Raw genomic sequence first — 16441 nt, forward strand, 5'->3', positions numbered from 1 at the left:
TCAGCAGGATGAAATCCTTGTATCAAGGTTGATTTAACAGTCATAGTGAAATCCTTTAATAGGGTGACATTCCAAGTGACTATTCTAAAGTCCTTTAGCTAGACACAATTCTAATAGGGTGTTAAAATCTTTTAACATGGTAGGATCTAACAATCCTTTGTAAGCCTTTAATAGGGCAAGCCTTTCACAAGGCAGATCATGAGAATGGTTAAAATATGTAACCTTAATAGTTGAACTTTATTGCTGCAGTAGTGAAGAATTGTGGGTGTCATCCCCACCCCAATTTTACCTTCTCATTGGAGGGTTTCGAGGTAATCATATTTAGTGTCAAGTATTTATGTAGATGTATTTACTTTACATGACATTTCAATTTGTTTATGCATGCAATGTTTTAATGATTAAAAATTTTATTGGTTAGAGTTTAGTACTTTTGATTCACCCACCCCACCTTAGAAGTATACATTTCCCATTTGTAATTCCAATAATTTGAGACAAAAAGAGTTACAATCTCAATGAGAAGAATTATGTTCCAAAGAAGAAATTTAATGGTAGTAGAAGTCTCATGAAACCTAGCTACAAGCAGGTGACAAGAACACAATTTTTTTCCTCATTCTAGAATCGAGAAATGGGCTAAACAGTCCATTTTATCAATACTACACTCTGAAATTGGTAGCCTCCTAACTAATAAAAAGGGAATGGCTTAGGATGGTAAAGACTTCTTTCAAAATTTATTTTCTCCTTGGCCCATCTTTGATGGTAACTCTATTGAGGGGGAGGAAGAATTATTGGTAAATAGTCATTCCATTATAGAAAGGGATGATAAATTTGGATTTCTTAAACCATTCTCTCTAGATGAGATTAAATGTGTTGTCTTTTTTTGCCATTAGATAAAGCTCCAAGCTCAGATGGTTTACTACACTATTTTCTTCAGCGATCTTGGGAATATATTGGTTTGGTCCTTTTATTATCTTGAGAAGAGTCTAGGAAGAGAGGGGCTATGTTGACCCATTTTAATGATACTAATATTGTTTTGATTCGAAAGGTGCAAAACCCAAAATCTTTTGTGGAGTTTTGTCCTATTTCCTATGTAATGTTATATATAAGATATTCTCCAAGGCTTTATACCTAAGGGTACAAGGTTCGCTTCCACATGTTACTCCATTACAACAAGGGGGACTTATACCTAGAAGAGAGACCACATATGGTGCTATTGTAGCTCATGAGGTTTTGCATTACATTAAACAAAATTTGTTTCCAGCATGTGTAATCAAATATCATATGATTAAATAATATGATAAACTCAAGTAGTCATTCCTGATCAAGGTTGTGCTTAAATTTGTTTTTTGAAAGAAATAACTTGAAATTAGATTCTATCTTTTCTAAAGGGCTGTTTCTTTCTTATTCTTATCAGTGGATCAATATGTGGTAAGTTCAATACTTCTCAAGGAGTAAGATAGGGGAATCCTCTATCAGCTTTCTTATTCATCATCATGGTGGAAGTGATAAGTCGAATGATTATTTCTTCAAATCTGGAAGGCTCGTGGTTAGGTATCTCAATTGTGTGGATGAAATAGCTTCCATGTATTATTTGTTTGCAGATGACACATTGTTGCTGTGTAGAGCTTCTATATTGGAAATCCACCAAGTCAAAAGGGTTCTCTCATTATATAAGAAAGCTTCAAATCAACAAATTAACTAGCTCAAATCATCAATTTTTTTCTTCAATACATCTCCAAAGATTAAGGCGACAATTTTATCATGTAGTGAATTGTTAGAGGCCAAGTTATCCAGCTCCTATTTGGTTATTCCTCCTTTTCAATGCAGTAATAAGAAACAACATTGGTTCAATATAATTAAGAGGCTCAGATCAAGAATTTTCAATTGGATAGCTAGATGGCTACCATTTGTTGATGGACTAACTTTTGTAAAGTCAATCCTTGCATCAATCCTAAAATTACTTTTTTGTTATTTGAAAAGCCCACAAGTCAATTATAAAGAAAATTGTGATATTACTTAGGATATTTTTGTGGAATAATAATATGGATGGGAAATAGAGTATTTCTCTAATCTCACTACAGGTGATGACACCATCTAAAAATTGTGGGGGATCAAGATTACATGATATTGGCAAGAGGAATTCAAAATTTCGAGAAAAAATAGTATGACACCTATATATCAAACCATACCTATCATGGTGTAGGTTGATGATGTAGGAGCAACTTGGGTTTGCTTGGTGACTACTTTGGAGTTCATGCGAGGAGGCTCAGTAATTTCTTGGGAGGGTTCTTGGACTAGTACTTGGTAAAAGAAGGATTGGCACTTAGTATGCTCTAGGAGCTCGACATGGTCTATGGAGCTCAGCATGTCTGAGAGCTTAGCATGGTCTTGGATCTCGATATAGTCTTGGAGCATGGCGTGGTCTTTTGTGCTCAACATGTGTTGGAACTTGGCAATATTTGTAGGAGCTTGGCGATGCTTGCAAGTTTGCTATCACTTGGCAATTTGTTGGTTCTGACTAGAGTTCTTGGTGCATTTAATGCATGTAGCATGTGATCATGATGTGGATTGATCTGGGAGTTTGTGTGGACCTATTTCAATTCTTGGTTATCTCTCCTATGTGCATTTAAACTTGTGTTGTAAACTTGGGGCTTGTCCTAAGTATTTTTGTGTAGTTTTTGTGTGTTAACTAAGGGTTAATGTTTTTATATTTTATTTTTGTTGTGAGCTGACTTGTGGCTTAAATATGCATTTAATGCAAGGGGTTTATTTAATTTTTAATTGCTAGGACAACTTATGGCTTAGTTGGGTATAACTAGGGGGTATTGTGGAGTCTTTTAGTCATTCATTAATGGAGTGACTCATTCATTTCAGAGGAGTGAGTCTAGAGAGTAGCTAAAGAGCGAGTTTGCCTAAGTTTGTGGATAGAGAGCCAAATATGAGGTAGTTTATAGGAGGGTTGTGGTGGAGTTGCGAGTTTGTGAGAAAAGCTAGTAGCTGAGGCTTTAGAACCAAAGAATAGCTTGGTGGACCTGAGGGTACAAGAGTAGATTCTTCTTGGTGTTCTTATCTAGTTGTTGATTTGGACTAGCTAGGGTTTGGATTGAATCCTGTTAGATCTTGCAAAACTATTATTGTAATTGTTGTTGTATTTGGCCCTAACCTAGAAGGCCTTATAGAGAGACATATTTCATGCAAATAGTTATTTTATAAATAAAGAGTTGTAATTTGGTATCAGATCTTGCATTTATCTTGTATTTTTGTTATCTTGTGTTGTGTTTTTACTATGTGGTTATTTGCTAGGGGCTAGGACATCTCCTTTGGGGATTCGCCTACCTTGCACTATGTCAAGTGGTATCAGAGCGAAGATTATTCCTGAGTGTGTAGGAAGATTGCCAAAGTTGAGCTAATTTGTAATAGGACTTGGGTTGGAGAAGTAGATATGAGAAGATCTTGATTTGGTGGTGGATTTTTCTTTCTAGAGACCTAGATCCCTTGTTTGTGAGGTGGTAGATTGTGTTTCTGACTTGCAATTATAGAGGGCTTGCAGATGGATTCATGGATGCGAAGTTGGAAGACTAATCTTGTTGAGGCATGATGGTAGAGAGTTTGTGTATTGCAGATCCATGTTCTTGGACTGATGATTTGGTTCTTGATTATTTGTGCGAGGTAGTAGGTTGTGATTTGACTTGTAAGCAATTCAGTTTATCACAAGGAGCATGGGAAGGATTTGTTGCAGAGAGTCTACAAAGATCTTGGGAGATGGCTTCAAGAGGATTAGAGCCTGAGATGATTGTGAATCTCTATGATATGGTGGAGAGGAGGTTTTTGGAGATGTCTGCTCAGTTTGAAGAAAGCTTGGCTGATTAAGTTAAGGATGGGGTGAGGAAGGCATTCCATGGATGTTTGTGGAGTTGGAGTCTACCGATCTGAAAGAGAGTTGTCATGTCAGTTAAGAGACTTGTTCATAAGAGAAGATGGCATGACAAGGTCAAGGTGGAAGAGGTTGGTTTTTTTGATCAGTTTGTGGAGTTTGATACAGAAGCTACAGAGAAACTTGAGGTTGTTGCTAAGGATATTCCTAACCTTTTTGATTTTGGAATGGAGATTGGTTTTTGTGATCAGTTGGTTGAGTCTGACATGGAGATTACAGAGAACTTGGTCGTGGATGCTCTGGTTGCTTTTGGTGCTAAGTTATGTGTTGTAGAGCATCTTTTATTGAGTGATGGGATTGCTGGTATTGTGTGTTTGGCATGTGTTGATGGATATCTACATATTGCTACTAATGTGGAGTTTGTTATTGCTGGTGTGGATTCACTAGTTTCTGTTGTGGATGAGGATTTAATGTTGAAGCATTATGTTTAGTTTGTTCCTGGGAGTGAGCATGTTGATTAGATGGTTGAGATTCTAGTGTTTGACAGAATGATGTAGATATGGATGATGTGTCAATTGATTTTCTTGTCCCTATTGGAATGGAACCCTTTGGTAAAGATACAGATGGTTATTGATCTTTCTTTGGGCATTAAAGTGTGGACACACTTTTCTATTTACCTAGGGAGTCTGATGTAGGATCATCTTGGGTTTGCTCAGTGACTACTTTGGAGTTCATGGGAGGAGGCTGAGTAGTTGCTTTGGAGGGTGCTTGGACTAGTACTTAGTCAAAAGACTGGCACTCAGCATGCCCTGGGAGCTTGACATGGTCTTGAGCTTGGCATGGTCTAGGAGCTCGACATGGTCTTTTGTGCTCAGTATGTGTTGAACTTGACAATGCTTGTGGGGTCATGGTGATGCTTGGGAGTTTGCTGACATCACTTAGTAGTCTGTTAGTTTTGACTAAAGTTCTTGGTGTATTTAATGCATGTAGCGTGTGATCATGACATGGATCAATCTGGGAGATTGCGTGGACCTATTTGTGGACTTGGTTATCTCTCCTATGTGCACTTAAATCTATGTTGTAAACTTGGGGCTTGTCCTAAGTATTTTTATGTAGTTTTTTCATACTAACGGTGGGTTAACGTGAGGGTTAATATTTTTTGTAGATAATGTTTGTATTGTGATCTGACTTGTGGCTTAAATATGCATTTAATGCATGGGTTTATTTAAATTTGTAATTGCTAGGATGACTTTTGGCTTAGTTGGGTATAAGTAGGGGGTCTTGTGGAGTCTCTTAGTCATTCATTCATGGAGTGATTCATTCATCTCCAAGGAGTGGTTCTGGAGAGTATCTAAAGAGCAAGTTTTCTTGAGTCTATAGATAGAGTGACGAATGTAAGGTAGTTTATAGTAGGATTGTGTTGGGGTTACGAGTTTGTAACTAGAGATAGTAGTTGAGGCTTGAGAACCAAAGAATAGTTTTGTGGATTGGAGGGTATAAGTGTAGATTCTTCTTGGTGTTCTTATCCAGTTGTTGATATGGACTAGCTAGTGTTTGGATTGGATCTTTAGAGATCTTATAGAACTATTATTGTAATTGCTATTGTATTTGGCCCTAACTCGGAAGGCCTTACAGTTGGGCATATTGCATTAAAAAATTTATTTTATAAATAAAGAGTTGTGATATGGTATCAGAGCTTGCATTTATCTTGCATTGTTGGTATCTTGTGTTGCATTTCCACTATGTGGTTATTTATTGCGGGCTAGGACATCTCCTTTGGTGATTATCTTGCCTTGCATTGCGTCAATCGATGTGTGCTAAATATCTAGATTCTATGAATCCAACTACAGTTTTTACTATTTCCAACCTTCCAAATGGTTCTAAAATGTGGAATTTCATGATTGCCTCTTGCCATCTCATTAGAAATTATATTTCGTGAGAAGTTTAGAATGGGGAAAATGTACTATTTTGGTTGGATTCATGGAACAACCATGTTCCATTAATCTAAGATGCTCATTTCCTTGATATATACAAGAGGGTCTCTGAAATATGGATTCCTCATTTGATTGTCTATGTTGACTATGTTGAACTTAATTTAGGGAGGGTTCATTTGAAGGATTTTGGGTCCCTTACTTTCGATGATGATATTAAATTGTAGTTGCAAAGTGTTTTGGATAAAAGAATTTATCTTCCCTGTCCACAATCAGATAAAGTTATCACATGCTCTCTTCATCTTGACAATATTCTATTAAGGTTGGTTACTAGGCCCTTTTGGAATGAGATCTTTAATCTGGTTTGCTTTGTGCATACAAGTTTTGTTTGAGTAATGACATATCTCCAAGGGTTAGCACATTTACTTCTCTAACTCTAAAACATCTTGTTTTGACAAGTGACAAATAATGTAAATAAAAAATCTTATCTCCTTTCAAATATGTAATATGTGGGGATTCATTTGAAGATCTAGGTCATCTTTTTCTCATATTAACTTTTTCTTATGAATGCTAGACTTCTGTGCTTGCTAGGATGCACTTGATGTCTTCTCTTTTAGCTAGGCTTTAGGACCTTTTACAAACATGGCCAACTCTATTTTGAGATACTCTTTTTACAATCCTATGGGTCATTATCCTTGATATTGTTATTTGGTCTATTTGGTGGGAGAGGAACAAATAAGTATTATAAAGCACCCCTTCATCCTTAGAACATGTCATGGGTAGAGTTTAGTCATCAATAATTTAATCATTAAATACATTTTGGTAGATAAAGTTTCAAGTAGTAAATTTTTCTTCATGGGATAATGAAATGATGAAAGTTTGGTTTGGAATTAAGATCCCAATTCCTAGTTCCACTATTCCCAACCGAAAAGTGAATAGAAAGGAGATTAGGTGCCATTATCACTCACCTCCTTTGGTTAAGATGAGTTTTGGCAATGCATCAAGAGATAATCTAGGCCCTTAAGGGCTAGGTTTTTTCTTTCCTAATTCCAAAGGGCAAGTAACACTGGCTAAAGCAATTCCACTTGTTCAAGGTACTAATAATCAAGCAAAGGATTTTTCACTTCTTCAGGGTCTCCAATGTGCAACCCTATTAGGTAGCTATGCAATTCATATCAAGGAGATTCTTAATTTATCATTCAGGCTATGAAATAAAGGACATTGTAGAATTATAAATTACACTATATTCTTCAATAATATTGGGTTATAATTGAGAAATTTTCTTCTTTTGTGATTTCTCTCTCATATCGAGAAGGTAATTCGCTTGTAGACTACATGGCTAATTTGGTAATTAAAAAAGGTTGATTGGTTATTACATCTAATTTGTAGAACAAAGACTTCTTTTCTGATGCCTTCAAAATTGTGGATAATGAGGCCCTAGTTAATGTTTAGCTTAAACAGTGTTTAGCTGAAAAGTATGTCAAGAATGAAAAGAATATTGTTTGGGTTTGAGGTTTTGTGACGAATGACACTATTGGTTTTGGCATCCTCTAGAATTCATTTTTTTGAGGAAGTATTCAGCGGTATATATATATTTCATTACTTGTTCTAGTACCATAAGATATGTCACCTCTTGTAAGTTGGTCTAACATGGTAGTCTACAGTGACGCTTAGTTGCTTTGCATAGTTTCATTTGTCAGAATTTTTGAATTTCTTTCATGTTGGAAGTATCAAATTAAATGAAATAGTTATGTTATGTCAAATTATGCTACTTTAGAACGGGTTCTGGGCTTTGCTAGGGTTTTCTTGCTACATGTGAACTTTCAATTTTTTTTGCGTACGGCCCTTCGCCTGCACTCCCCTTCTATCGGCACTTGTCATACCGCATTTACTGCGGGAGCTTTAGGTTAGGATATAATGGCTCTGGCCAGCGGTGAACCAGATGTTTCTGGTGTTCACGCTACTGCTACGGACTACCATGGTGCCGCCACCGAAAAATGCTCACGCAAGTTTGTCCCGAAAGTTTTCCATGAGGTAATCTTGATATTATCTTTCCTTTGCAAGAATTTGATGCTTCATGTGACTAGTTAGAACAACATACCTTGATAGGGTATTTTTTTGGTAGGACTCCTCCTAAAGCTATGCTCAGAGAATGGGTCAACAAATGCTGGTCTCCTCATGGAGTCCGCCTTGATGCTGTGCAAAACCTTACCAAAGGTTTCTTTTTATTTTGCTTTGCTAACCCGTCGCAAGCAGAAGCGGTCTTTACCATGGCCCTTGGTCTGTGCATTCCTCTCTACTTGTTTTTCAGAAATGGTCCCGAGACTTCACTGTCTCAGATGATAAAAAGCTTAGGGTTTCTGTTTGGGTCAAATTCCCAGGTCTACCCTTGCCCTGCTGGCCTTTCATTGAGTCTATTGCCCAAGCCCTTGGAAAAGTTGTTACCAAGGAGCCTGAGAAATTTTTTAATGCTCGCCCTCAGCGGCGTGTTTGCATTGAAGTTGATCTTTCCAAAGATCTCAAGGATTCTATGGAAATCTAGATTGGAAGTCAAACCTTCTCACAGAAGTTGCTGTACCCTAACCTACCTAAAACCTGTTATAGGTGCGAGTTTGCGAAACACAAGATCAGGGATTGCACTTTGGGTACGCCTAGGGTCAAACCCCAGCCTAATGTGGTGCCTGTCAAATAGGCCGAAGGAAAAATATAAGAATGGGTTACTGTTGGGTGCAAGGGCAAGCCTGCCTTGAATCCCTTGGCCCCTAAGCCATCCTATGTGGCGATTATCGCGATTCCTCCTACTTCCATAAAAGTGTCAACGCCTGCTAGCGTGGAGACGCCAGCAGCTTCTATTGAACTTGTTCTGGGGGTTTTGCAAGTTTCAAACCCTACTGGTTTGCAGGGGATCAAGGCAGCTGCCAGGGCCTCGCCCTTGGCTGGGGCTCATACTCCTCTTGCAGTTTCTTCCATAGTACCACCAGCAACAAGGCATTCTTGCAGTCCTCCTAAACATGCAGAGATATCAGGGGTAAAACGGCAGGCTATAAGTCCAGAGGATTTCCCGTCTGACTTCCACCCGATTTCTACCTTTTTGCAGAATAGCTACTCCTCTTTGGAGGATGAGGATGATATGGAAGAGTTCTCATGAACTTCCTCTCATGGAATGTTCGAGGTCTTACAGACCTCTACAGAAAGTTCTATGTCTAGGATACCTGTCATAGACTTGGGAATTTAGATTTTCTTTGCCTGCAAAAATTTAAAATTTCTGGTTTCATGCTTTCTGTTGCACGCCGCGTCATTTGGCAGGATAGCATTATGTTTTCTTCTCAGCATGAAGCTGGCCAAGGTGGTGTAGTTACTCTCCTGTCACCTCGCCTTCATTTTGCTATTATCTCGCATGGTTCTGACCCCACACACCGTATTATTTGGCTTTTTCTTTCCATTAACAATCATTCTTTTGGAGTCATTAATGTTTATGCCTCCAATGATGCTATGGAAAGGGCACAAACGTGGGTTTGGCTTCCTGACAACTTGCCGCTAGCTACTTGGGTCCTGTGTGGGGACTTCAATATGGTTGAAGTGGCCTCTAACAAAGATGGCATTTTGCCTTTCCGTTGGATAGCTGGGGAAAGAGAAGCCTGGTTTTACATGCGACATAAATTGGGCCTTTTTGATCCCAATACAAACCATCGCCATGGTAGTGGGGCCTGGCACACTTGGTCCAATTTTTGAGCCGGTCCTGACCGCATTTTGAAACATCTTGATTGTGCTATGATTTCGGCACAATCTTTTTTCTCCTTTTTGAAGATCGTGATTTACCTGTCATTCCCCTGACAGATGTGACGTTGTCAGACCACTATTCCATTTATTTTGGCATTTCTTGGCAAACAGCTGTCCCCAAGGTGGCCAAGTCTCAATTCTTCCTCAACACGTCTGTGCTATTGCATGCTTCCACCATTTCCCACATCCAACGTGTCTGGGATTTGGAGCCACGTCCACATTCCCATCGAGGTTGGATTCAATGGTGGAATGATGCCATTATCAGAACTGCTTGATTTTTGCGCATCTACGGGCGTCAGCTGGCAATCTTCAGAAAATGATCTTATGAAGCCAACACCCTTGCCCTCAAAAAAGCCTCTGAAGCTCTCACCTTGAACCCCTTTGATGTGGATTTACAAATTCAGCTTGCCAAGCTTCGCCATGATAAGCAAATTGTTGATAGCTATGCTACCCGAGGAGCCCAAATCAAAGCCCATCTCCACTAGTTGGAGGTTGGCGACAAAGCCTCGAAGGAGTTCTTCCAGGCTCTTCGAGCCCGTCATACCAATGTTGGGATTAAAAAGATAAAATAGGGAACTGATGTTCTTTCCAGTCTGCCGGACATCCTGCAAGCATTTGTTCTTCACTATGAGAACGTATTTGCTTCACAGGGCAATTTGGTTGCTCAAGAGGAGGCTCTCAGAAAGTGTATCACTGTTACTCCAAACCGCCTCGCGGTCGAGCAATGCGCTTTCTGTGAGCAACTTCTTTCCCTCTAAGACTTTAAAGAGGCAGTTTACTCCATGGCGGATGACAAATCCCTTGGGCGTGATGGATTTCCCTGTGAATTTTACAAACATCTTTGGGAGCAAATTGGTCCTGATCTGCACAAAGTCTATCTTCAAGCATATCATTCTAAAAGCTTAGGAGCGATCATAAATAAAGACAATATTAAATTCATACCTAAAGCTGGTGATCCTGAGGACATATGCAACTAGAGGCTCATCACCCTCCTAAATGTGTCTTATAAGATCATTGCCAAGGCGCTCTCTCTCAAAATCTGCCATATGCTACCTTTAATTGTGCAGCCTGAACAAACTGGCTTCATCAAATCCAGATATATTCTTGACAACATCATTGCTGTCTGGGAAGGTATGGAATGGGCCTGTAAGTCCAAGCAGTAGGCTATCTTTTTAAAGATAGATTTTGCTAAAGCCTATGATCGCATTGAATGGCCTTTCATTTTGGCTATGCTTCAAGCTCTGGGTTTTGGTCCCAATTTCCTTCAATCCTTGGAGATTCTCTTTGGTGACGCTAATGCTTGCATCACCATCAATAATTTGCAATCTGAAGCTTTTCGATTTTTTTGCTCCATCAGGCAAGGTTGTCCGCTAGCTCTAGCGCTTTATGTCCTTGCTGCTGAAGGTTTTGGTTATTTACTTGCTCACTCTATGTCTTCAGGCCTGGTCCGTGGCATTTCCTTGCTTGATTCTTCCTCCCAGTTAGTCAATGGTCATTTTGTTGATGATTCTTTTCTTATTCTTCTTGAAGATGAAGAAAACATCAAAAATGCTTTAAATTGTCTGGACACATTTTGTCAAGCCTCTGGCTCTGCCATTCAATGGCATAAAACGCTCTGTTACCGCCAGTCTTTCTTGCCAGCTCCACCTTGGCTCAACCAGTTTCAATGGGAATGGGTTACTCATGGAGAAATCTTCTACTTTCTTGGCATTTCCTTTGGTTTCCAGGCTTCCCCTGTGGAACTTTGGAATGCTGTGCTTGCAAAGATTAGCAAAAAGCTTGATTATTGGATCACTAAGCCGCTTTCTCGTGCCGGTAAATTCTAAATTTGTTCTAAGATTCTGGCTGCCACCCATGTGTACTATTCTTCTTGTTGGGCTCCCTCCAAAGCTTCCCATCTCAAACTAGAACGTTTGCTCAGAGATTTTCTTTAGGCCTGTGGTTCTGACCATCATGGTTTTCAATAAGTTGCTTGGGATTTATGTTGTCTCCCAAGGGAATCTGGGGGTCTCGGTCTACTTTCCACTCGGAAGTAGGGCGTTGCCCTCTGTGCTAAATGGATTATCAAAGCTATTTTTGGAGATGAAACTTGGAAGATACTAGTAAGGCATTGCATTTCTTCCAGCTTCCCTGTTAACAGACCGGCGTGGAAGGGGATTGGTTTTCAGATCCTTCTCACTATGCATGAACCAGTGGTCATATAGGGCTCTTTTGTTATAAAGAGCATCTGGAAAGCCTAGGAAGTTGTTAAACCTTGGCTTCGTTGGGCTAGTGATGCGTTTCGCAATGGGCTATCCTTAAATCAACAGAACATTTGGTGGTCTCCCCTGTTTGCCATCCAGGGTACTCCTCTTGCCAAGACTCAAGGTGCCAATGCTCTGCGTTTCTTTAAACGTGGCATCCGCACTACCAAGGATATTTTTTCAAGAGTCACCATGAATTTCAGGTCATGGGAGGATATGCAAGTTCAGTACTGCCTTGTTAGTTCTGATCGCCAGACTTATGACCTTCTGTTGTCTTCCATCCATGTGCACTTAGTTCATAAAGTGGGGATTCAGTTTGTTCGTCCTTGGTGGCATGATTGGAAGTGGTATCTTGCCTCTCCATTTACCAATTATAAGCCCAATATGGGGTACAGATGGCTTTCGCCTCACCTTCCAATGGTGGACACGCTTAATCAACGGTGCCATTTGCAATCTTCGCTTTCTCAATGGAGAAAACATTTCGACACCATTTGGAGTGCCATTGCCTTCTAAGGTCTTCCCATGGGGCCTCGACTCACCTTGGGGTTCCTGATCCCAGATGCCCCCTTCTATGGTCAACCTGAGTCCTTTTTGCATATTTTTGGTTTTGCAAGTGTGCTCAGAATTATTGGCACTGGATTCATGATTTTTTCAAGCCTTTCAGGCTTGAACCTTTTTCATGGCACATGATCCTGCTAGGTGATTCCCCCAGAATTCCTCGAAAGTTATCCCAAATTTGGCATACCTTCAGGATGGAAATTTTGTTTTCTCTGTGAAAAGATAGGAATGCAGTTTTATTCACTCACAATTTTTTGGATGTTAACATTGCAATGTACACTAAGGCATGCATTGTAACAATGTCATTATGTAGATATAGGTGTAAGCTAATAAAGTTGCCCTAGAAGTTGCGCACTTATAGGAATTGTTAAATCATTGGGGCAATGCTCCATGCACCATTACTAGAGTGCCTCTGGATGCCTCGATCGATGCATCTTCGTCTCGCAATTGCCGTTCTTGATGCCAGTCCTCTGGCCGCCATTCACACACGCTGCGGTCCCAGGGTCCCTGCCACCGCTCTCCTAGCGGTGGACATGGCAGTTGGAGGCACCGCTCTACTTCCCCGTCGCGTGGTGGTTCTGGCTAGTCCCCGGCTCCTCCCCCTGGCAGGCTTCTGGCCAGTCCTCGACTCCTCCCCCTGGACGGGCGCACTCTGGCAAGTTTCCTCGGTTGGCCTTGGCAATTTCTCCTCCGCGGCCAGATAAGAAGGATGCGAAGACTGCGACTACCCCAGATACTGCTAATGCTGCTGACGGCTAGACTTTTCCCAGTCTGCCCCACAATCCCACTGATGTGTAGGGATTTCCTGATAAAGATGATCCTCCTTCTGCTGGTAATACCTTGGCAGCCTGAGGTTGTTAAAAGTTTTTTTTTTTTGATGAATAGTTAATAGTTTCTGGCTGAGGTCATGTTGTTTTTTCCGGCTTTGGCCGTCTGAACTCTTTCGTGGGGTGATCTTGTATCCCCCGGCCCCTTTTTTGTGAATTGTAATCTTAGTAAATTTTATTAAATGAAAAGGACTATTCATCAAAAAAATTATGCTACTTTAAGGTGCATCAATAACTTCTTTAATATAAATCTAGTAGTTTAGATTTTTGAAATCTATTGTGGCTATGACACATTATGGATCATAATGATTTCGTCCTTGATTTGTGTCATACATGGTCATTTCTTTATGATGAAGATGATGAAATTTATTGGGAAGATTTTATTAATGCCTCTCTTTTGTTGGATTTTTTGAATCAACTTAGTTTGTTCCTGGAGCAATCCATTCACCTACTTGTCATAAGTTGGGTTCCTCAAGTCTCCTTTGACACTATAGCTCCATCAGAGACATTAAATGCGGTATGTAAGTTTCAATTCAAAAATAACAAGGAGGTTTTTGTGTGGACAACAAGAGAGAAAAGGGGGGAATGTTAGTTCATTCTGAGAGAGATCCCAAACATTTTGAGTGATTCAGAAGAGTTTAATAGAGCAGCTACAGCAGAAGGTTTTATCAGAGTGCAGCAGCATGGGTGATTGAGTTGCTGAGTTTTGTGAAAAGTGATAGTTTGTTTTGTATGAGTAGTGATTTCTCTAGGCTTATTATATGCAGCCATATGTTGCTGTTTGATATTATTTTTTCTAGGTTTTTAGTTTTACTCTTTAGATTTCTAATAGTTTGAATCAGTTAAAAGAAAGTAAGCAAGAAAACTTTCCCATCTCCAGTATATTATGTTTTTGATCTTGTCTCCTTTCTTTTATATATTTCATTGTACATTTAGTGGTTTGGAAAAACCAACCAAAAAATTCTAGAACGTTTTTCTTCTTTCTCATTAAGGTTAAAATACTCCATTATTGAGTGTTAGTTTATGTTCAGTCTCCATTTCTGAGTGATATTGACTAAGTGACTTGGTCCCTATTGACCAAGAAACTCGACCATAGCACTACTGAGTGATTCGGCTATTACCCATACCAAGAATTTGTTTGATGACTGAGTAACTAGGCCTTACCTTGTCAAGTAAACCTTTGTCGATTGAGTATCTCAGCACCTTATGTTGTGGAGTAACCCGACTGACTTCTACCGATTGTCTTCCCCCTCATTTAATATTTTTTGACATAGTATCAAAGGTTTTAGGCCCCACATCCTTGTAAGTTTGGGAATTTTATTTGGGTGTTGAAGTTTGTTGTGTACGAGACATGGTTGGAGATGAAGGAAAGACTTGACAACAACCATCGTCCTTTAATGAACAAAATTATGACACTTGGGAAAAGAAGATGAGAATCATTATGGTTTCAAATGACTTGTGGGAGTTTGTAGATAATGAGTTCGATGATGTAACCGATCCGTCACAATATGTTGCCCTCACCAATAATCAAAGGACTCAGTTGAAGGAGTTAAGAAGGAAGGATGCCAAAGTGTTAAGGTTGATTGAAGTAGCCATGACAAAGTTTATTTTTCTGAAGACAACATAAGCTTATTATTCAAAAGAAGCATGGGATATCCCCGAGACAAATTTCAAAGGGTCTAACAAAGTCCGAGTAGTAAAGCCACAAATGATTCGAAGAGAGTTTGAAAACCTTCGAATGAAGGAAAATGAGTCTATTGTAGACTTTAGCTCAAGGATCTTTGGTTTGATAAACCAGTTGAAGTCATATGGAGAAGATTATGTGGAGCAGGGAATAGTGGAAAGATATCAAGAAGTCTACCACCAAAGTATGATAATCTTGTGATGACCATTGGAGAGACAAAGGAGCTCACTACTTTGATAGTAGATGAGTTGGTGTGTACTCTCCAAACACATGAACACCAGATCAATAGACCAAAAACATCTTCACAAGAGAAATCTTTAAAAGTTTAGGCAAATGTAAGAGGCAAGGGGAGAGGCTCTAGAGGCAGAAGTTGTGGAAACTCTAGATAAAGAAATGCTAGAGGAGAAAGCACAGGATGAGAAAGAAGTCGAGAGGGAGCAAACACCTCTCAAAATAGCTCTAGAGGAGGTAAGAAAATTATAACTCAAACAAGAGTAACGTTGAGTGTTACTATTACCACAAATTTGGACATTATGAAAGTGCATGTTGGAAAGAGAAATGTGCCCAGTCAAGGCAGAGTGCAAATGTGGTTGATGTGAATGTGGGTGAAGCAAACAATCCCATAGCCTTCATCATGTGCACATTGGTGAAGAAGGCAGCCTTGAGGTATGGTATTTAGATAGTGGTTGCAGCAACCACATGAGTGGCATTCAAAAATTATTTTCATTTATTGATAAGAACTTCAAATCTGAAATTAAAATGGGAAACAATTGAACCATCCCTATTGTGGGCAAAGGATCTATTATGGTCCACACCAAGTAAGGTGAGATGAGATAGAGATTCAAAATGTTTATTTTACCCCAGGCATGAAGCACAATTTGATAAGTGTTGGACAACTCATTCAAAATAATTATGAAGTGTTGAACAAAAATGACTAAATGTGTTATTCATGAGAAAGATGGGAGTAAGAAGATTCTTGCAGAAATCCAAATGACGAGGAACATAAGGATAGAGACATGTTTCTCTTCGCAAATTGTTATTGCTCCTCCTAAGAATGCATGTTGAGCGTGAATAAAGACCCCTCCAAGCTTTGGCATCTCAAGCATGGACATCTTGGTTTTGTTGGTTTAAATTTATTGTGAATGACTTGCCTAATATCGTAGAGTCATGTGACACATATGAGACTTGTATTTTGGGGAAGCAACATAGGCTTCCCTTAAATTTTGGTAACTCTAGAAGAAAAAGGGCATTATTAGAGTTGGTGAATGCTCATTTAGTTTGCCCTATGCAAATCACTTCTATTAGGGGGAGTACATATTTTATGACATTCATAGATGATTTCAGTCAGAGGATATGGGTGTATTTTTTGAAACATAAATATGATACATTTGATAGGTTTGTAGTGTTTAACTACCAAGCTGAAAAGGAATGTGGACATTAGGTAAATTTTCCACAATCAGATAGAGGGGGGAGTATACCTCCAATTATTTTATAATTTTTTTCAAGAAAAATGGCATCAAGAAGGAGCTTACAACTAGTTATACTCT

At 39.4% G+C, this 16441-nt stretch overlaps 1 pseudogene across 1 annotated transcript in view; it reads left to right on the plus strand.

Moving 5' to 3' along the window:
• Positions 1-16441, plus strand: part of LOC149533981 (MADS-box transcription factor 23-like) — a 203381-nt pseudogene that overhangs the window by 15977 nt on the left and 170963 nt on the right. The gene's annotated exons all lie outside the window — the stretch shown is intronic.

This window comes from Cupressus sempervirens, chromosome 10 (genome assembly GCF_028749045.1).
Source record: "Cupressus sempervirens isolate cs-2001-9-10 chromosome 10, ASM2874904v1, whole genome shotgun sequence".
Taxonomy (NCBI): Eukaryota; Viridiplantae; Streptophyta; class Pinopsida; order Cupressales; family Cupressaceae; genus Cupressus; species Cupressus sempervirens.